This window comes from Schistocerca serialis, chromosome 3, assembly GCF_023864345.2.
Source record: "Schistocerca serialis cubense isolate TAMUIC-IGC-003099 chromosome 3, iqSchSeri2.2, whole genome shotgun sequence".
NCBI classification, from domain to species: domain Eukaryota; kingdom Metazoa; phylum Arthropoda; class Insecta; order Orthoptera; family Acrididae; genus Schistocerca; species Schistocerca serialis.
In genome coordinates, this window is record NC_064640.1 from 984,315,443 (window position 1) to 984,332,654 (window position 17,212).

General features: G+C 46.3%; 1 protein-coding gene and 1 pseudogene across 1 annotated transcript in view; one reads left to right on the forward strand and one right to left on the reverse strand.

Moving 5' to 3' along the window:
- The window catches only part of LOC126471349 (prostaglandin D2 receptor), a 406,995-nt gene that overhangs the window by 25,478 nt on the left and 364,305 nt on the right, over positions 1-17,212 (reverse strand). The window lies entirely within an intron of this gene.
- Positions 6,643-6,759, forward strand: LOC126471680 (5S ribosomal RNA; annotated as a pseudogene).

Sequence of the window (17,212 nt, forward strand, 5' to 3'; positions counted from 1 at the left end):
GTACGCGATACTACCTCCATCTGTACATGTGCGTATCCCTATCCCATGACGCCGGCCGCGGTGGTCTAGCGGTTCTAGGCGCTCAGTCCGCAGCCGCGCGACTGCTACGGTCGCAGGTTCGAATCCTGCCTCGGGCATGGATGTGTGTGATGTCCTTAGGTTAGTTAGGTTTAAGTAGTTCTAAGTTCTAGGGGACTGATGACCATAGATGTTAAGTCCCATAGTGCTCAGAGCCAGCCTATCCCATGACTTCTGTCGCCTCAGCGTAAGATGTCATTCCTGATGCAGCAGTTTTACTGTGTGAACAGCAAAAATGTAGTGAGCGATAAAATTTTTCATAATTTTGTGGTCGCTGTCAATGATAAAAAGTTTCGTAAAAGTTTGAAATTATTTGTAAAGCTGCAATCACTAACTCCTCTCATTCTCAGAAACGGCTCAAATAAAGTTTGCGAATTTGAACTACACTTCCTTTTCACTCCCGCCCCTTTGATTGTATGTGGTTCTTATCCCCACAGCGGTCACTAGGTGATATGTGTACCAAGTTTGGTTGAAATCGATACGTACATACATACACATATACATACATTCATTTTTATAATTTGTATCCATGTATGGATTTTTAAGTACTTCTAGCCGTCTTTGTAATTTCATCCGTTTGAAGTCTGTTAATTCCAGTCGTGGGGCCATAGTCACGTCATAAATGAATGTGAATATGAATTTTTTTTAGAAGCTTCCTACTGAAACAACAGACAAATCATTGTTTTCGTCTTATAATTTTCAATTATTTGGTGCCCTTTTCAGGCAGACCAAGTCGCAATCTCTGACGACCTAAACTACATTGTTAGCATTGGCGTAATCACCTAGGACAGCTTATTACCCTTGATTTCTACTTCGTTTTAAATTTTCGGCAGTCCCGTTAATGAGATTCATTGCCAACAAGGATTTAAAATTTAAGGAAGAAGACTTGTATGCCAGTCAGTGAGATAGAAGTATTGAGACTGTAAAATAAGATATTTGTTGTGGTAATGGTGTAATTCAAGCGTCACAAAAATTCAAGCCGACAATGACAAACTAACTACAATAAAGGGAGAGACGCGGTAACTGATGTTCTTCAGTTCAGCAGCGTTGTTTGTGAGACGTCAGCCACCGCTCGCTCTGGGATATCTGTCATACGTCAAGCCGTGGTATTTAAAGAAAGCAGCTTGACGGTTGACTCGCGTTTATGTATGCGTGCGTGTGTGTGTGTGTGTGTGTGTGTGTGTGTGTGTGTGTGTGTGTGTGTGTGTGTGTATTTCAGAGGCAGAAACAGAGGAAAAGGAGAAAGATGTGTATTTTTGACACCAATACTTGGTTGTGTAATTGGAAACCATTTGAGAATCGTTGACAATATCGACGCAGGGTTTTCGGCAAGTGGCTGAATGCAATAGGGTTAGTATTTGTCAGCAGGGTCGATGTTCGTAACGTGTTTATCAGCCGAAGAGACTACGTTTTATTAATAGAAGCACTTTTTCAATGGAATGCGGGAGCGTGGAAAATGGGAATACGGTGAAAGTAGCACGAATGTTATGGGTTACAGTGTGTACTCTTTTTCAAAACTGCTCATATGAATGTCGTTAGAGACGACAGAAATTAGTTTCGTCTGCTATGTCAAGTAAACGCCCGGAACAGGGCGAAACGTGCACTGTGAGACACTCTTGGACTTCATATTTATCGTAGTTCTCCACTGAAGAGCCAAAGAAACTGGTACACCTGCTTAATATGGTGTAGGTCCCCAGCGAGCACGCAGAAGTGCCGCAACACGACGTGGCATTGACTCGACTAATGGCTGAAGTAGTTCTGGAGGGAACTGATACCAAGACTCCTGCAGGGCTGTCCATAAATCCGTCAGAGTACGAGGGGGTGGAGATCACTTCTGAACAGTACGGTGCTAGGCATCCCAGATATGGTCAATAATGCTCATGTCTGGGGAGTCTGGTGGCCAGCGGAAGTGGTTAAACTCATACGAGTGTTCCTGGAGCCACTCTGTAGCAATTGTGGACGTGTGGGGTGTCTCATTGTCCTGCTGGAACTGCCCAAGTCCGTTGGAATGCAGAATAGCCATGAATGGATGCAGTTGATTAGACAGGATGCTTACGTACATGTCATCTGTCAGAGTCGTATCTAAACGTATCAGGGGTCCCATATCACTCCAATTGCACACGCCCCACACCATTACAGAGCCTCCACCAGCTTGAACAATCCTCTGCTGACATGCAAGGTCCATGTGTTTATGAGGTTGTCTCCATAACTGTACACGTCCATCCGCTCGATACAATTTGAAACGAGACTCGTCCGACAAGGCAACATGTTTCCTGTCATCAACAGTCCAATGTCGGTGTTGACGGACCCAGGCGAGGCGTAAATGTTTGTGCTTTGTGCCGTGCAATCATCAAGGGTACACGAGTGGGCCGTCGACTTCGAAAGCCCATATCGAAGATGTGTCGTTGAATGGTTTGCACACTGACATTTGTTGATGGCCCAACACTGTAATCTGCAGCAATTTACGCAAGATTTGCACTTCTGTTACGTTGAACGAATTTCTTCAGTCGTCGTTGGCCCCTTTCTCGCAGGGTCTTTTTCCGGCCGCAGCGATGTCGGAGATCTGATGTTTTACCGGATTACTAATATTCACGGTACACTCGTGAAATGACCGTGCGAGAAAATTCCCACTTCAGCGATACCTCGGAAATACTGTATCGCATCGCTCGTGCGCCGACTGTAACACAACATTCAAACTCACTTAAATCTCGATAATCTCTCCATTGTACTCATAGCAGCAGTAACCGATGTAACAACTGCGCCAGACAGTTGTCTTCTATAGGCAGCGCCGTATTCTACCTCTTTACATATCTCTGTATTTGAATACGCATGCCCTGTACCAGTTTCATTGGCGCTTCAGTGTACTTCTGTTTGTAAAAAGTTTAAAAAACTATTGTCAAACATTGTATTTCTTCTTCCAGGGACTATACAACGCCGTAAAAATACGAACAATTCATAATGAAAATGGACATAGTTGTTTAAGTAGACAAAACGATAATGAGTACTGACGTGTACAGAAAAATACTTGGCTCTTCACATACTATCGCGTACGGAAATACGTTTATCGACATCTTCAGCGTATCAAGAAACATTTATAATTAACTAATTATATTACGCGTCCTATACACATAACATAGGAACCACTTATATTTGCCGACGACAAAACAAATATCGAAACAAGGTTGTCAACAAGCGGTAGTTCCTCATGCGGTGAAGAGAGTTGCATGTATTGATACTCTTTCTATTTTAATGTAACGGCTTGGTGAAACAAATACGCCTTTTTAAAATGAAGCCCTTTACTTTCGATAGTTCCGAAATAAGATGTACACTGACATACAGGGTGAATTCTACCTCCTATGAAAAAAATTTGTAGATTGTTCGGCGATATTATCTGAGTATTTTTGGTGTAAGACACCCGTGGTTTCCAGTGGCTAGTTACAGAATAATTGCATTTCGTTTGATTTCGTACCCCCCTTTATCTCTGCGTCTGTCTTGCACTGAAAATATCTGCACAACATTGGAAACGTCGACGGCATGAGCTGAGTGTTGTTTCGAAACAAAATTGTTGAGTGCACTCCCGGTGCGTGCTGCTGACAACAGTAACGCTCTCTTTACTTTTCGCCCTGAAGCTTACATTCAATTCTGCTCGGTCCTGTCTCGGGTTTGTTTTTTCGGCAGTACTAGTACAGGCGGCAACTAGAAAACTGATTCTCCTGTATTGGATGTTAGAACTGAAGATATTTGGTCTTCTTTACAGAAAAAGGTAATTTGGGCAATACAGCGAATACAACATAACTGCACTACTCTGTAATAAGCGACGGGAGACTACGGGTCACTAATACCAAAATACGTGTAAAATACTCTGGTGTGCAAAACTTTAGGACGAAAGTAGTTTTCCCATGACGTGTCACTGCCAAATAACACAGCTGGATGAAACTTGAACCGCCGGTACAGCTAACTGAAAGGAATACGTATAGAAACGAATAGGAATGACACTGTTTCTGAACATAACAAACGGTGGGACACGATTCTTAATGGGGTGCGTCATCACCAAGGATGGCAGTGCTCTAGAACGTGCATCCATTGTGGCCAAACGGTTTGTAACGAGTACGTTTGGTAAGGCGTTGCATTCCTCCACCAGGATGTCTCGCCACACCATAACACGTGGACCACCAAAAAGGATCATGTTCGACATTGCTCCTCGGTGCTTTACGAGTTCGCATTTCTCGCCATATGAGGGTATGTAAGCACCCACGAACATTGTCGATCGTGATCATTTTGGTGGTCAACGTGTTACAGTGTGTGGACGCCTCCAGATATATGAGCACGGTATACTCACCGGTCCAAGTTATTATGACAATGAACTCTATTCTCGTGTGCGTCTTTCTAGGCGTGCATTCGCCCCGATGTCGTTGTTGTGGATGACAATGCGCGAGCATCGAACAACGCAGGTGGAGAACGAGACGATATTCGGCGAAAGGACTGGCCCGCGCGTTCCCTCCGACTTGTGGGATGCGTTGAGGAGACGTACACTTGTACCAACGACCGTATAAAAATGTTTCAAATGGCTCTGAGCACTATGCGACTTACCTTCTGAGGTCATCAGTCGCCTAGAACTTAGAACTAATTAAACCTAACTAACCTAAGGACATCACACACATCCATGCCCGAGGCAGGATTCGAACCTGTGACCGTAGCGGTCGTCCGGTTCCAGACTGTAGCGCCTAGAACCGCACGGCCACTCCGGCCGGCAACGACCGTATAGCGGGCGTCAACTGCGCTCCTAGAACTCTGTATCAGTCTTGTGGCCACGATGCCATCCCGTCGTCACACAGCCTATTAACAACTACCAGTATGTACCGCCCTTTGTAATATCCAGGGCACCATAATGACGTCAGTATAATTTTTGTCTTTGAATAAAAGTGTCATTTCTGTTCATCTCATTGCGTATTTCATTTAGTTATCTTTTGTACTCTATTGTAGCAGATCTTTCTGTGTATGGTCCAAGTTTCATCGAGTTATGTTGCTCGGCAGTGACACATCGTGCGAAAGTCACTTTAGTCCTTAGGTTTTGCACACCGGCGTATTAGAGAACAACCTCCGCAGTTTTGTCTGCGGGGTTCAAGCATTATGAATGTTTACGACAAATGAGTTTGCAAAAACAAACCCGGGCATATGTGTCCCATGACAGGTTATCAGAGAACTGGTGGCAATTTTCTGCATGTTATTGCTACGTATCAATGTCCCCGTGGTACAGGAAAGCCTAATAATGATTTACGAAATTCCTATAATTACAGCTGGCACTTGTAGGTTGTGCTGGCTTAAAGTTTCACTGTTAACCCTCTGCTCCATTCAGCATTGTCGCATCGAATTAGTTGGGCAACACAAAGAACAGATTTACAAAGCTGCTATCGCTCCTTTCCCAGGAAATTCGTGTCACAGAATTGCACGCACATACTGACGTTTGCCGCTTCACAAACGGAGCCTGAGCACCTCTAACGTAAGTTAACAACTTGGAATGATGCTTTATCCAATGATGAATGTTTGTTTTCGTTGTGCCTTGTAGTTTTTCCACAGTCGTCTTCGCGAGCCCTGGAGGTAATTATGAGTAACCCTGTATTTCCAGTTGACCCCACGTTGTAAAACGAAACGGCGAGAAATATACAATTCAAATTGTTACTTCTGATTACCACATTAACTAAAATAACCATACATTACTGTCTTTTATTCCAAAAAAATTTCTAGGTAAAGGATTAAATAATTATGGTTCGTATAGATTAACGCGCTGCATGCCAGCTTGCGAGAGAGGACGGGAGCCAGATCCGGGTCGAAGCCAGGTGTGGTTTTGAGGAAGTTTCCCAGGCTCTAGTAGGCAAATGCTGAGTCGCCCCACAATCTCTGCCTCAGAAAATACCATACGATTCACAGACAAATGGCGCACTCGACTTCACTTAGGTCAACTGACAAATGACGCGACAGGGCATCTGACCACTAAGTTAAGTAAAAGAAATTCGGCAAATCACATAAGCAGTGGCCCCTGTACAACGTTATATTTTATGTATTTATTTATTTACTTATTGAACTCGATCTGATTAGGGCCATCAGACCCTCTCTTGAGCCCTGTCTTACACCGGACGAGGGTTTCACATGTACAATATCTCTTTTGCATCATAGTTTCCTAAGAAATAACAATTTTAATATAAAAAAGAGTATTAAAATGATTTGAGTGGTTGAAGCGGCAATTTTGAATAAGTAATACTGACTATGAACTAATAAACTTAATGCTAGCAGTACTTGTACTCCTGCAGCTGCTGCAAAATAACAGTGATAATAGTAATAATAATAATAATAATAATGATAATAATAATGACGAAAATAACAGTAGTGATAGATATAAAAATTATTTAATGGTGTACAAGGCAGATGTTTTCTCATATACCGAGTTCCGAGGAAAGGAAATTGGAGACTGAGAAAGGATAAAGGTCTGATTGGGAAGAAGGATGTACGAGGGTAACGAGTGCGTACAGGGACAATTGTAATTCTTATTGTTGCTTTAGTATATATGGCAACGGTCTTACCGCAGTGCTAACATCGGTTCCCGTGAGATCACCGAAGTTAAGCGCTGTCGGGCGTGGTCGGCACTTGGATGGGTGACCATCCAGCCGCCACGCGCTGTTGCCATTTTTCGGGGCGCGCTCAGCCTCGTGATGCCAACTGAGGAGCTACTCGACCGAATAGTAGCGGCTTCGGTCACGAATACCATCTGACGACCGGTAGAGCGGTGTGCTGACCCCACGCCCCTCCTATCCGCATCCTCCATCGGGGATGACACGGCGGTCGGATGGTCCCGGTAGGCCACTCGTGGCCTGACGACGGAGTGAGAGTGCTTTAGTATATATGTCCTTAACTGCTTTCTGAAGCTGCAGATGTTATTCAGGTATCTAATATAATTCAGGAAGTTATTCCAGAGTAGGGTTCCTGCTACTGAGAAGGACTTCGAGAGAGTGACTGAACGATGGAGAAAGAAAGAAAGGATGTTGCTCTGATGGGAACGGGTATTTCTGCCATGTTGTTCAGATAAGAGCGTTAAGGTTGAGGAAAGATATAAGACCGTAGAGACGACAGAGGGTATCGAAAGCTCTGCGCTTGTCTGCACGCAGCCAGGACAGCTGTGAATATCATGGTGAAATGTGATCAATAGGTCATACATCACAGATACAACGAACACAGGAATTCATAGCAGTTTAGAAGCGTCGTCAGCTTTCCTGAGAAATAGCTTGCAAGATAACAGCGCTGGAATCGATAGCTGGAGGTATAAGCGTTTGTACTAGTTTCTTTCGAAATCAAGTGGGAAGAGCTTTTTATATTTTTGTAGGGCATAGAGAGATGCTGATGCCTTCTTGCACAATACAGTTACGTGCTCAGTCCAATTTCTACTTTCATCTATTATTTAGACTCTTTGCTGAAGGAGAGAAGTTGATATTTGTCCTACTTAAGGCTAAAGAGGTAGAGATTCCCAATATTTCGGGCTAATGAGCCTAGAATGAGCAACCATTAGCACCTGGATTTTAGATGGGTTGAGCTTTAACCCTGTATTATGGGCCCATTTTGATAGTGCACACAGGTGAGTTTTGAGATTCTCGATAGCTGTCTTCAGGTTTATTGATTTTGCACTGGAGACCATCAGTATACATGTCGTATTTGCAGTTGGACAAAGCAGATGGATGGCACATCATTTACGTACAATGAAAGTAGTAGAGGACTTAAAACGGAAGCCTGGTTGACGCCTGAAACTATCTGCCCCCACTGTGACTTTACGGTGCCAGACATGACGCACTGATGGAGAGACGTCAGGTATGAGCCAATCCACTGCACTGCACTTGGTACGGAAATTATGCTGCTAAGTATGACAAGTAAAACGTCGAAGTCGTCAGTGTCAAAGGCTTTGCTGAAATATAAACGCCAGGAAAGAGCGAGAACGGCGAATTGATATGAAACTGGATAATCACACAGTCAATGTGGATCTGTCAACCTACCGCAGCGTCTAATACACGCTACCGATTTCATAAGCTTATATCGTCCATATGAATGGAGACAGAAACTTAATCTTACGCATAGGACTACAAAGTATTTTTTTTATCGAAAGACTCAACCAGTTTTATACGTAAAAAATTGTAAATTTGTGGTAAGATCTTATGGGACCAAACTGCTTAGATCATCGGTCCCTAAGCTTACACACTACTTAATCTAACTTAAACTAACTTCCGCTATGGACAACACACACAGCCATGCCCGAGGGAGGACCCGAACCTCCGACGGGAGGAGCCGCGCGGACCGTGAAACGACACCTCAGACCGTGCGGCTACCCCGCGTGGCTAGTTTTATAAGGGTATATCTTTTAAATGTATGCAAATACAACCTTTGGTAGCCTTTTACAATTACGTTTAGGATCGAAGTGTTCATTTACTTTTCACAGATGTTGAATGTATCTTCCACCGTATGCACAAAAAAATCCAGAAGATAGTTAAAACCGAGCGAGGTGGAGCAGCACCTATCCGACTGGACTCGCATTCGAAAGGATGACGGTGGAAATCCCCGTCCAGTCATCCAGATTTAATGGTGCAAATGGCTCTGAGCACTATGGGACTTAACAGCTGAGGTCATCAGTCCCCTAGAACTTAGAACTACTTAAACCTAACTAACCTAAGGACATCACACACAACCATGCCCTAGGCAGGATTCGAACCTGCGACCGTAGCAGTCCCGCGGTTCCGGACTGCAGCGCCTAGAACCGCACGGCCACCCCGGCCGGCCGTTAAACCATAATTTACCTTTTTTTACAGTAGTCACACTCGTCCCAAACTTTTGCGAGCATGTCTGCAGTCACTATACGCACTACTGTTGTTATGGGCGTCGCTGTCCACCCAAAGATGTTGGAAGGGAAGGCAAATAAACGGAGTCTTTCACAAATTGCCACAAAAAAATCACATATTGTGAGGTGAGGTGACCTTGGGAGGCTAATGGTGCAATGCGAGATACATGCGCCCCTTACGGTTGATCCATCGTCGAGGCAACTCATTGTTCAGAAAACCTCTCTTACATGCAAGTGCCAGAGCGATAGTCCAGTTGAAAAATCGAATGTTCGGCATGTTCTCGCAACTGTGGAAAAAGTCCGATCTCCAACGTTCCAAGTATGTAATTCCTGTAGCCGTCTTTTCAACCAAAACGAACAGTCTGTTTTTTTTTTGGGGGGGGGGGGGGCGGCGCAAAACACAAGCAGCTTTGGAGAGTCTCTCGCAAGGTCGGCTAGGGTATACTTTGTATGACTACTGTGTTCCCGGTTCACTTTTTCGCTCGAATGGAACGTAGTCCCATCACTGGTCACTGAACGTTAAAGGTAATGGTTACCGTCCATCTGCACGCTGAGAACGAACTCACTAAACTTTGCCTTTTCTTGCTTATCACTTGTCAACAACAACGACTCTCACAAAGGGCAGATTATTATTACGCACAGCCTGTGAACGAGTATCTCGAAAACGGCGAAGCTGGTCGTATGTTCACATGCTACTGTAGTGAGCATCTACGGGAAGAGGTAGGAGGACAATGAAACTACTACTAGGTGCTACGTGGTTGGGCGTCCACGACTTTTCACAGAACGTGAGGTTTCGAGGCATGTCTGCTCTGGCGATTTGTGGCATCTTTGCCGAAAGAGTATAATGCTGGTGCCCGCACAAGTGTGTCGGAGCACACCGTTCATTGTACACTGTTGAAAATGAAGCACCAAAGCAGACCACTTCTACGTGTTCACATGTTGACCCAACGACATCGTCAATTACGACTGCAATGCATATTGGACCATCGGGATTCGACCGTCGATCAAGGGAAACGTGTCGGCTCTTTGGGTGAATCACATTTTTGCTACACTGAATCATCTCCACAAACGCCGTTATCGAGGTGAACGGCGGCTCGAAACGTGCAGCGCGCATCGACGCAGGCTGGTGGGAGCACTATTTTTCTACGGGAGACATTCTCCTGCGCTTGCATGGGACCTGTGGTAGTACTCGAAGGCACGCTGACAGCTGCGAACCACCTGCATCCTTTCATGGTCGATGTCTTTCCCGACTGCGATGTCGTCTTTTAGCAGTATAACTGTCCATGTCTCGGAGCCAGAAACGTGCTACAGTGCGCCATCACCACGAACGCAAATCAGCGGTCCGTTATTTATGCGAACTACATGACCTGTGCGTAGACATCTAATGCCACATACCTCCGCAAACCTACCAAAAAACTGTCGGATCACTGATACGCAGAATCACTGATGTATTTTGTTCCACAGACGGACAAACAAGATGTGGTCGTAATGTTTTAGCTCATCGATGTACATACTCCGCAAGCCGCCATATGGTGCATGGCGAAGGGGACTTGTTCCCACTAAAAATTTTTACCTTTACCGTTCAACTCCCAAATGGTCGAGGGGAAAATGACTCTCTATATCCCTCCGTACAAGCCCTGATTTATCTTATCTTGTCTTCGCGGTCCTCATGCAAGACGTGTCTTGCCGGCAGCGGAATCGTTCTGCAGTCAGCCACAAATACCGGTTCTCTAAATATACTCAACAGTGTTTCGTGAAAAGAATGTTATCTTCCTTCCAGGGATTCCCATTTGAGTTCACGGAATATTTCCCTGATAGCAGTGTGTTGGTCGAACTTGCCGATAACAAGTCTAGCAACAAGTCTCTTAATTGCTTCGATGTCTTCCTTTAATCCGACCTAGAGCCTTTAATATTACCTTCCGAATGTCACAAACACTGAAGCAGTACTACAGGATGGATGGCAGTAGTGTTATTACACGCGGTCGCCTTTATAGATGAACTATAGCTCCCTAAAATTACACTACTGGCCATTAAAATTGCTACAACACGAAGATGACGTGCTACAGACGCGAAAGACAGGAAGAAGATGCTGTGATATGCAAATGATTAGCTTTTCAGAGCATTCACGCAAGGTTGGCGCCGGTGGCGACACCTACAACCTGCTGACATGAGGAAAGTTTCCAACCGATTTCTCATACACAAACAGCAGGTGACCGGTGTTGCCTGGTGAAACGTTGTTGTGATGACTCGTGTAAGGAGGAGAAATGCGTACCATCACGTTTCCAACTTTGATAAAGGTCGGATAGTAGCCTATCGCGATTGCGGTTTATCGTATCGCGACATTGCTGCTCGCGTTGGTCGAGATCCAATGACTGTTAGCAGAATATGGAATCGGTGGGTTCAGGAGGGTATACGGGACGCCGTGCTGGGTCCCAACGGCCTCGTATCACTAGCTGTCGAGATGACAGGCATCTTATCCGCACGGCTGTAACGGATCGTGCAACCACGTCTCGATCCCTGAGTCAACATATGGGGACGTTTGCAAGACAACAACCATCTGCACGAACAGTTCGACGACGTTTGCAGCAGCATGGACTATCAGCTCGGAGACCATGGCTGCGGTTACCCTTGACGCTGCATCACAGACAGGAGCGCATGCGATGGTGTACTCAACGACAAACCTGGGTGCACGAATGGCAAAACGTCATTTTTTCGGATGAATCCAGGTTCTGTTTTCAGCATCATGATGGTCGCATCCACGTTTGGCGACATCGCGGTGAACGCACATTGGAAGCGTGTATTCGTCATCGCCATACTGGTGTATCACCCGGCGTGATGGTATGGGGTGCCATTGGTTACACGTCTCAGTCACCTCTTGTTCGCATTGACGACACTTTCAACAGTGGACGTTACATTTCAGATGTGTCACGACCCGTGGCTGTACCCTTCATTCGATCCCTGCGAAACCCTACATTTCAGCAGGATGATGCACGACCGCATGTTGCAGGCCCTGTACGGGCCTTTCTGGATACAGAAAATGTTCGATTGCTGCCCTGGCCAGCACATTCTCCAGATCTCTCACCAATTAAAAGCGTCTGGTCAATGGTGGCCGAGCAACTGGTCTGTCACAATACGCCAGTCACTACTCTTGATGAACTGTGGTGTCGTGTTGAAGCTGCATGGGCAGCTGTACCTGTACGCGCCATCCAAGCTCTGTTTGACCCAATGCCTAGGCGTATCGAGGCCGTTATTACAGCCAGAAGTGGTTGTTCTGGGTACTGATTTCTCAGGATCTATGCACCCAAATTGCGTGAAAAGTAATCACATGTCAGTTCTAGTATAATATATGTGTCCCACGAATACCCGTTTATCATTTGCATTTCTTCTTGGTGTAGCAATTTTAATGGCCAGTAGTGTATACGAACAAACAAAAGTCGACCATTCGCCTGCCCTATAACCGTCTTTACGTACCCCTTCCATTTCACATCGTTTTGCAACGATGCACATGAAAGTTACATCACCGTGACTGTGTCAAGTGACACATCACTAATACTGTATCTAAACATTACAAGAATGTTCTCCTTATCATCTGCATTAACTTACATTTTTCTACATTAACAGCAAGATGCCATTCATGATACCAACTAGAAATGTTGCTAAGTCATCCTCTAATTACTCAACGACGACATTTCCCCATACACGCAGACTCATCCTTCTTGGTAACTAGCCTTTTTCTTTTAACTTTTCACAGACGTTTTACATTGTCGCTTTATTTCCAGCATGTGCCGTAATTAAGAAAATAAATGTCGTATGGCATTTTTGGCTAGAATATCCCACGGGGTGGGATCGGCCGCCTAGCGGAAAGGGTGTTTTCCCCCGTGCGCATTGGCCTCTTTTGTTGCGGTTATGTGAGAGTTGTATCTGTGGAATGTAGGTGAGTGTAATAGGTGCGCGTAGACTATAGTGTTAAGTTTGTGTTGTATGATGATGATGAGACAAGGGAGAGGGTGAAACCCGTTGCCAGCACATAGCCTAATCCTCTTAAGTAGCACCACGGGGGCAACCGACCATCCGACGGACGGATCACTATCAACAGTAAAACATGCCTTTACTTCACGAGAGACTGGAAATAGGTTTGGAATTTAATGCAGGACGTTGTTACAGGAACTGGTGATCGTGAACTTTACGCCACAATCTCTCCTTCCTTTGTTGGCCAAATACCACCAGTGAAAATTTCATCCACCATCAGGACTGGAACTCGCTTACATCCAAGCTGAGCCCCGCCGCACAACCGTGCATTAGTCACGTCAAGGAGGCGGGGCTGCGCGGTATTCTTTGTATGTGGTAGATGTAAGTGAGCGGAAATGTTTGTCTAATTTTATTTGTTGTTAAACTTTCGGCGTCGATGTCCCCGCAATTGGTCGATCCCATGAAAGGATGCTGGGTCTACGAGACAGTCAGAGCGGTCTGATGATTTGGATTTAGCAATTTACCCTTGTCTCAGTCGATGAACCTTTCACTCTGAAGGAAAAATTTGGTTTAACGTCCCGTTGACATTGTGGTCATTAGAGACGCAGCGCAAGCTCGTATTGCGTCAAGGATGAGGAAGGAAATCGGCCGTACCCTTTCAAAGGTACCATCTCAGCATTTGCCTGGAGCGATTTAGGGAAATCACGGAAAACTTAAATCTGACGGCCGGACGCGAGTTTGAACTGTCGTCCTCCCGAATGCGAGTCAAGTGTGTTAACCACTGCACCATCACGCTCGGTCTTTCATTGTGAGGCGACCTAATTAGTTTCAGTAAGAGATAATAGTGGGTAACATTGGAGGCATCTAATTTTACCTCGAAAAAGTGCTGGAGATTAATAGCGGTCAATAGAGCCTACTCGTCATTAAAAACAACTATTATCTTCAAGGTTGGCAACTCGTATTAGCAAATTAACTCATACATGTCATAAAAATGTATGTATGTATTTATGTTCTGCATCCCCTCCTAAACCAATAGACCGATTTCAACCGAACTTGATGCACATGTGACATACAAGAATCGTTATACTGGTAAGAAACACCTGCCTATCAAAGGGATAGGGGTGGGGGTGGAAACGGAGTGCAGCTGACGGCGCGCGAATCTCAGACTTCATTCTCGAGTATTTGAGAACTGGAGCACTTAGTTACTTGCAACGAACTTTACACATAATTTCAAACCTTTACGGAACTTCTTCTCGCAGACAACCCCTAAAAAATGATGAATGAAAAGAAAAGTCTATCGCTTACTACATTTACGCTGATCGTACAGTAAAATTACCGCACCAGGCACTAAGTTTTAATTTATTGCATATTTACTGCAAACTGTATTCGCAACACATTTTGCAGACCGTGATCACATAAACCACTGAATGTACCTGAAACATTACATCATTTTAGGACACACAGTTCAGGAGATATGACGTCATAAATATTGAGCTACGCGAAAACGAAACTGCATGGAGAAATTCGCTAAAGATACAGGTGAATATGGATATAAACATGTGTGAAATATGTAACAATATTGCCCATATAGCTGAGATGCTGATTCGCAGATAGGCACTCCCGGATTTTCAATTGTGAAATATGTAAAGTATATGTGACTTGTGCGTATGCGGCCAAAGAAGCGCATAAAAACCTCCTCTTAAACGCAGGGGTCGATTTCAGCCAAACGCGGTACACTATCTGGAAGAAATACTGTAGTGGTAAGAACCAGCAAACTATAATTGCGTAGGCTTCCGTGGCTAGAGTCAGTCGACATAAAAGTTTTCTGTGTTTGGTACCGCGTCATAATGTAAAAACTACTGCTGCTGAAAAAAAAAGACCCAGAAGATTACTCCTGCAATCGAGGCCGAAACGTTCGTATTCTTTTTTCTCCAGGAGCAGCAATTTTTACATTATGACGCGGTACCAAACCCAGAAAACTTTTATGTCAACCAGCAAACTCTCTTCGGGGAGGGGATGATAACGTGGAGAGAGTACGGGGGGAAGGAAGAGATGGACAGACAGAGGCGGAAAAAGGAGGTGGACACAAATCTGAGGGGGGAGGAGGAAATGGACAAAGAAACGGAAGAGGAGGAGATGGACAGGGAGGGGAGCAAATGGACAGAGAGAACGAGGAGGAGCAGATAGACAGAGAGAGGGAGGAGTAAAAGACGCACAGAGAGAGGGGCTGGAGGACACGGGCAGAGCAGGGGTGATGGAGAAGGTGGACAGAGGAGGGGGGAAAGCGGACGGATAGAGTGGGAGAAGGAAACGGACAGAGAAAGACCGAGGAGGAGCAGATAGACAGAGAGAGGGAAGAGTAGAAGACGCACAGAGACAGGGGCTGGAGGACATGGGCAGAGCAGGGGTGATGGAGAAGGTGGACAGAGGGAGTGGGAAGCGGATGAAGAGAGGGGGGAAGGAAACGGACAGAGAAAGAGCAAGGAGGAGCAAATAGACAGAGACAGGGAGGAGTAGAAGAGGCATAGAGAGAGGGACTGGAAGACATGGGCGGATCAGGGGTGATGGAGATGGTGGACAGAGGGAGGGGGAAGCGGATGGACAGAGGCGGGAAGGAAACGGACAGAGAAAGAGCGAGTAGGAGCAGATAGGCAGAGAGAGAGAGGAGTAGAAGATACACAGAGAGAGGGGCTGGAGGACACGGGCAGAGCAGTGGTAATGGAGAAGGTGGACAGAGGGAGTGGGAAGCGGATGCACAGAGGGGGGAAGGAAACGGACAGAGAAAGAGCGAGGAGGAGCAGATAGACAGAGAGAGGGAGGAGTAGAAGACGCACAGAGAGAAGGGCTGGGGGACACGGGCGGAGCAGGGGTGATGGAGAAGGTGGACAAAGGGAGTGGGAAGTGGATGGACAGAGGGGGGAAGGAAAAGGTCAGAGAAAGAGCGAAGAGGAGCAGATGGACACAGAGTGGGAGGAGTAGAAGACGCAGAAGGAGGGGGGCTGGAGGACACGAGCAGACCTACAGTGATGGAGAAGTTGGACAGAGGGAGGAGGGAAAGCAGATGGATAGAGGGGGTGAAAGAAACGGACAGAGAGAGAGCGAGGAGGAGCAGATAGACAGAGAGAGAGAGGAATAGAAGTTACACAGAGAGAGGGGCTGGAGGACACGAGCAAAGCAGTGGTGATGGAGAAGGTGGACAGAGAGAGTGGGAAGCGGATGGACAGAGGGGGGAAGGAAACGGACAGAGAAAGAGCGAGCAGGAGCATATAGACAGAGAGAGGGAGGAGTAAAAGAGGCACAGAGACAGGGGCTGGAGGACATGGGCAGAGCACGGGTTACGGAGAATGTGGACAGATGTCGGGGGAAGTGGACAGACATATGGGAGAACGAAATGGACAGAGAAAGAGTGAGAAGGAACTGATAGACAGAGAGAGGGAGGAGTAGCAGACGCACCCGAGAGAGGGGCTGGAGGACACGGGCAGAGCAGGGGTGATGGAGAAGGTGGACATAGGGAGGAGAGATAGCAGATGGATAGAGGGGGTGAAGGAAACGTACTGAGCAGGGGTAATGGAGAAGGTGGACATAGGGAGGAGGGAAAGCAGATGGATAGAGGGAGTGAAGGAAACAGACAGATGCAGACCGAGGAGGAGCAGACAGACAGAGAGAGGGAGGAGTAGAAGACGCACAGAGACAGGGGATGGAGAACATGGGCAGAGCAGGGGTGATGGGGAAGGTGGACAGAGGGAGTGGGAAGCGGATAGACAGAAGGGGGAAGGAAAGGGACAGAGAAAGAGTGAGGGGGAACAGATGGACAGAGAGAGAGGAGTAAAAGGTGCACAGAGAGAGGGGCTGGAGGACACGGGCAGAGCAGGGGTGACGGAGAAGGTGGACAGAGGGAGGGGGGAAACCAGATGGATAGAGGGGGTGAAAGAAACGGACAATGCAGGGGTGATGGAAAGGTGGACAGAGGGAGTGGGGAAAGCAGATGGATAGAGGGGGTGAAGGAAACGGACAGAGCAGGGGTGATGGAGAAGGTGGACAGAGGCAGTGGGAAGCGACTAAACAAAGGGGAAAAGGAAACGGTCAAAGAAAGAACGAGGAGGAGCAGATAGACAGAGATAGGGAGGAATGGAAGATGCAGAGAGAGAGGGGCTGGAGGTCACGGGCAGAGTAGGGGTAGCGGAGAAGGTGGACAGAGGGATGAGGGAAAGCAGATGGATAGAAGGGGTGAAGGAAACGGACAAAGCTTGGGTGATGGGCAAGCTGGACAGGGGGAGTGGGAAGCACATGCTC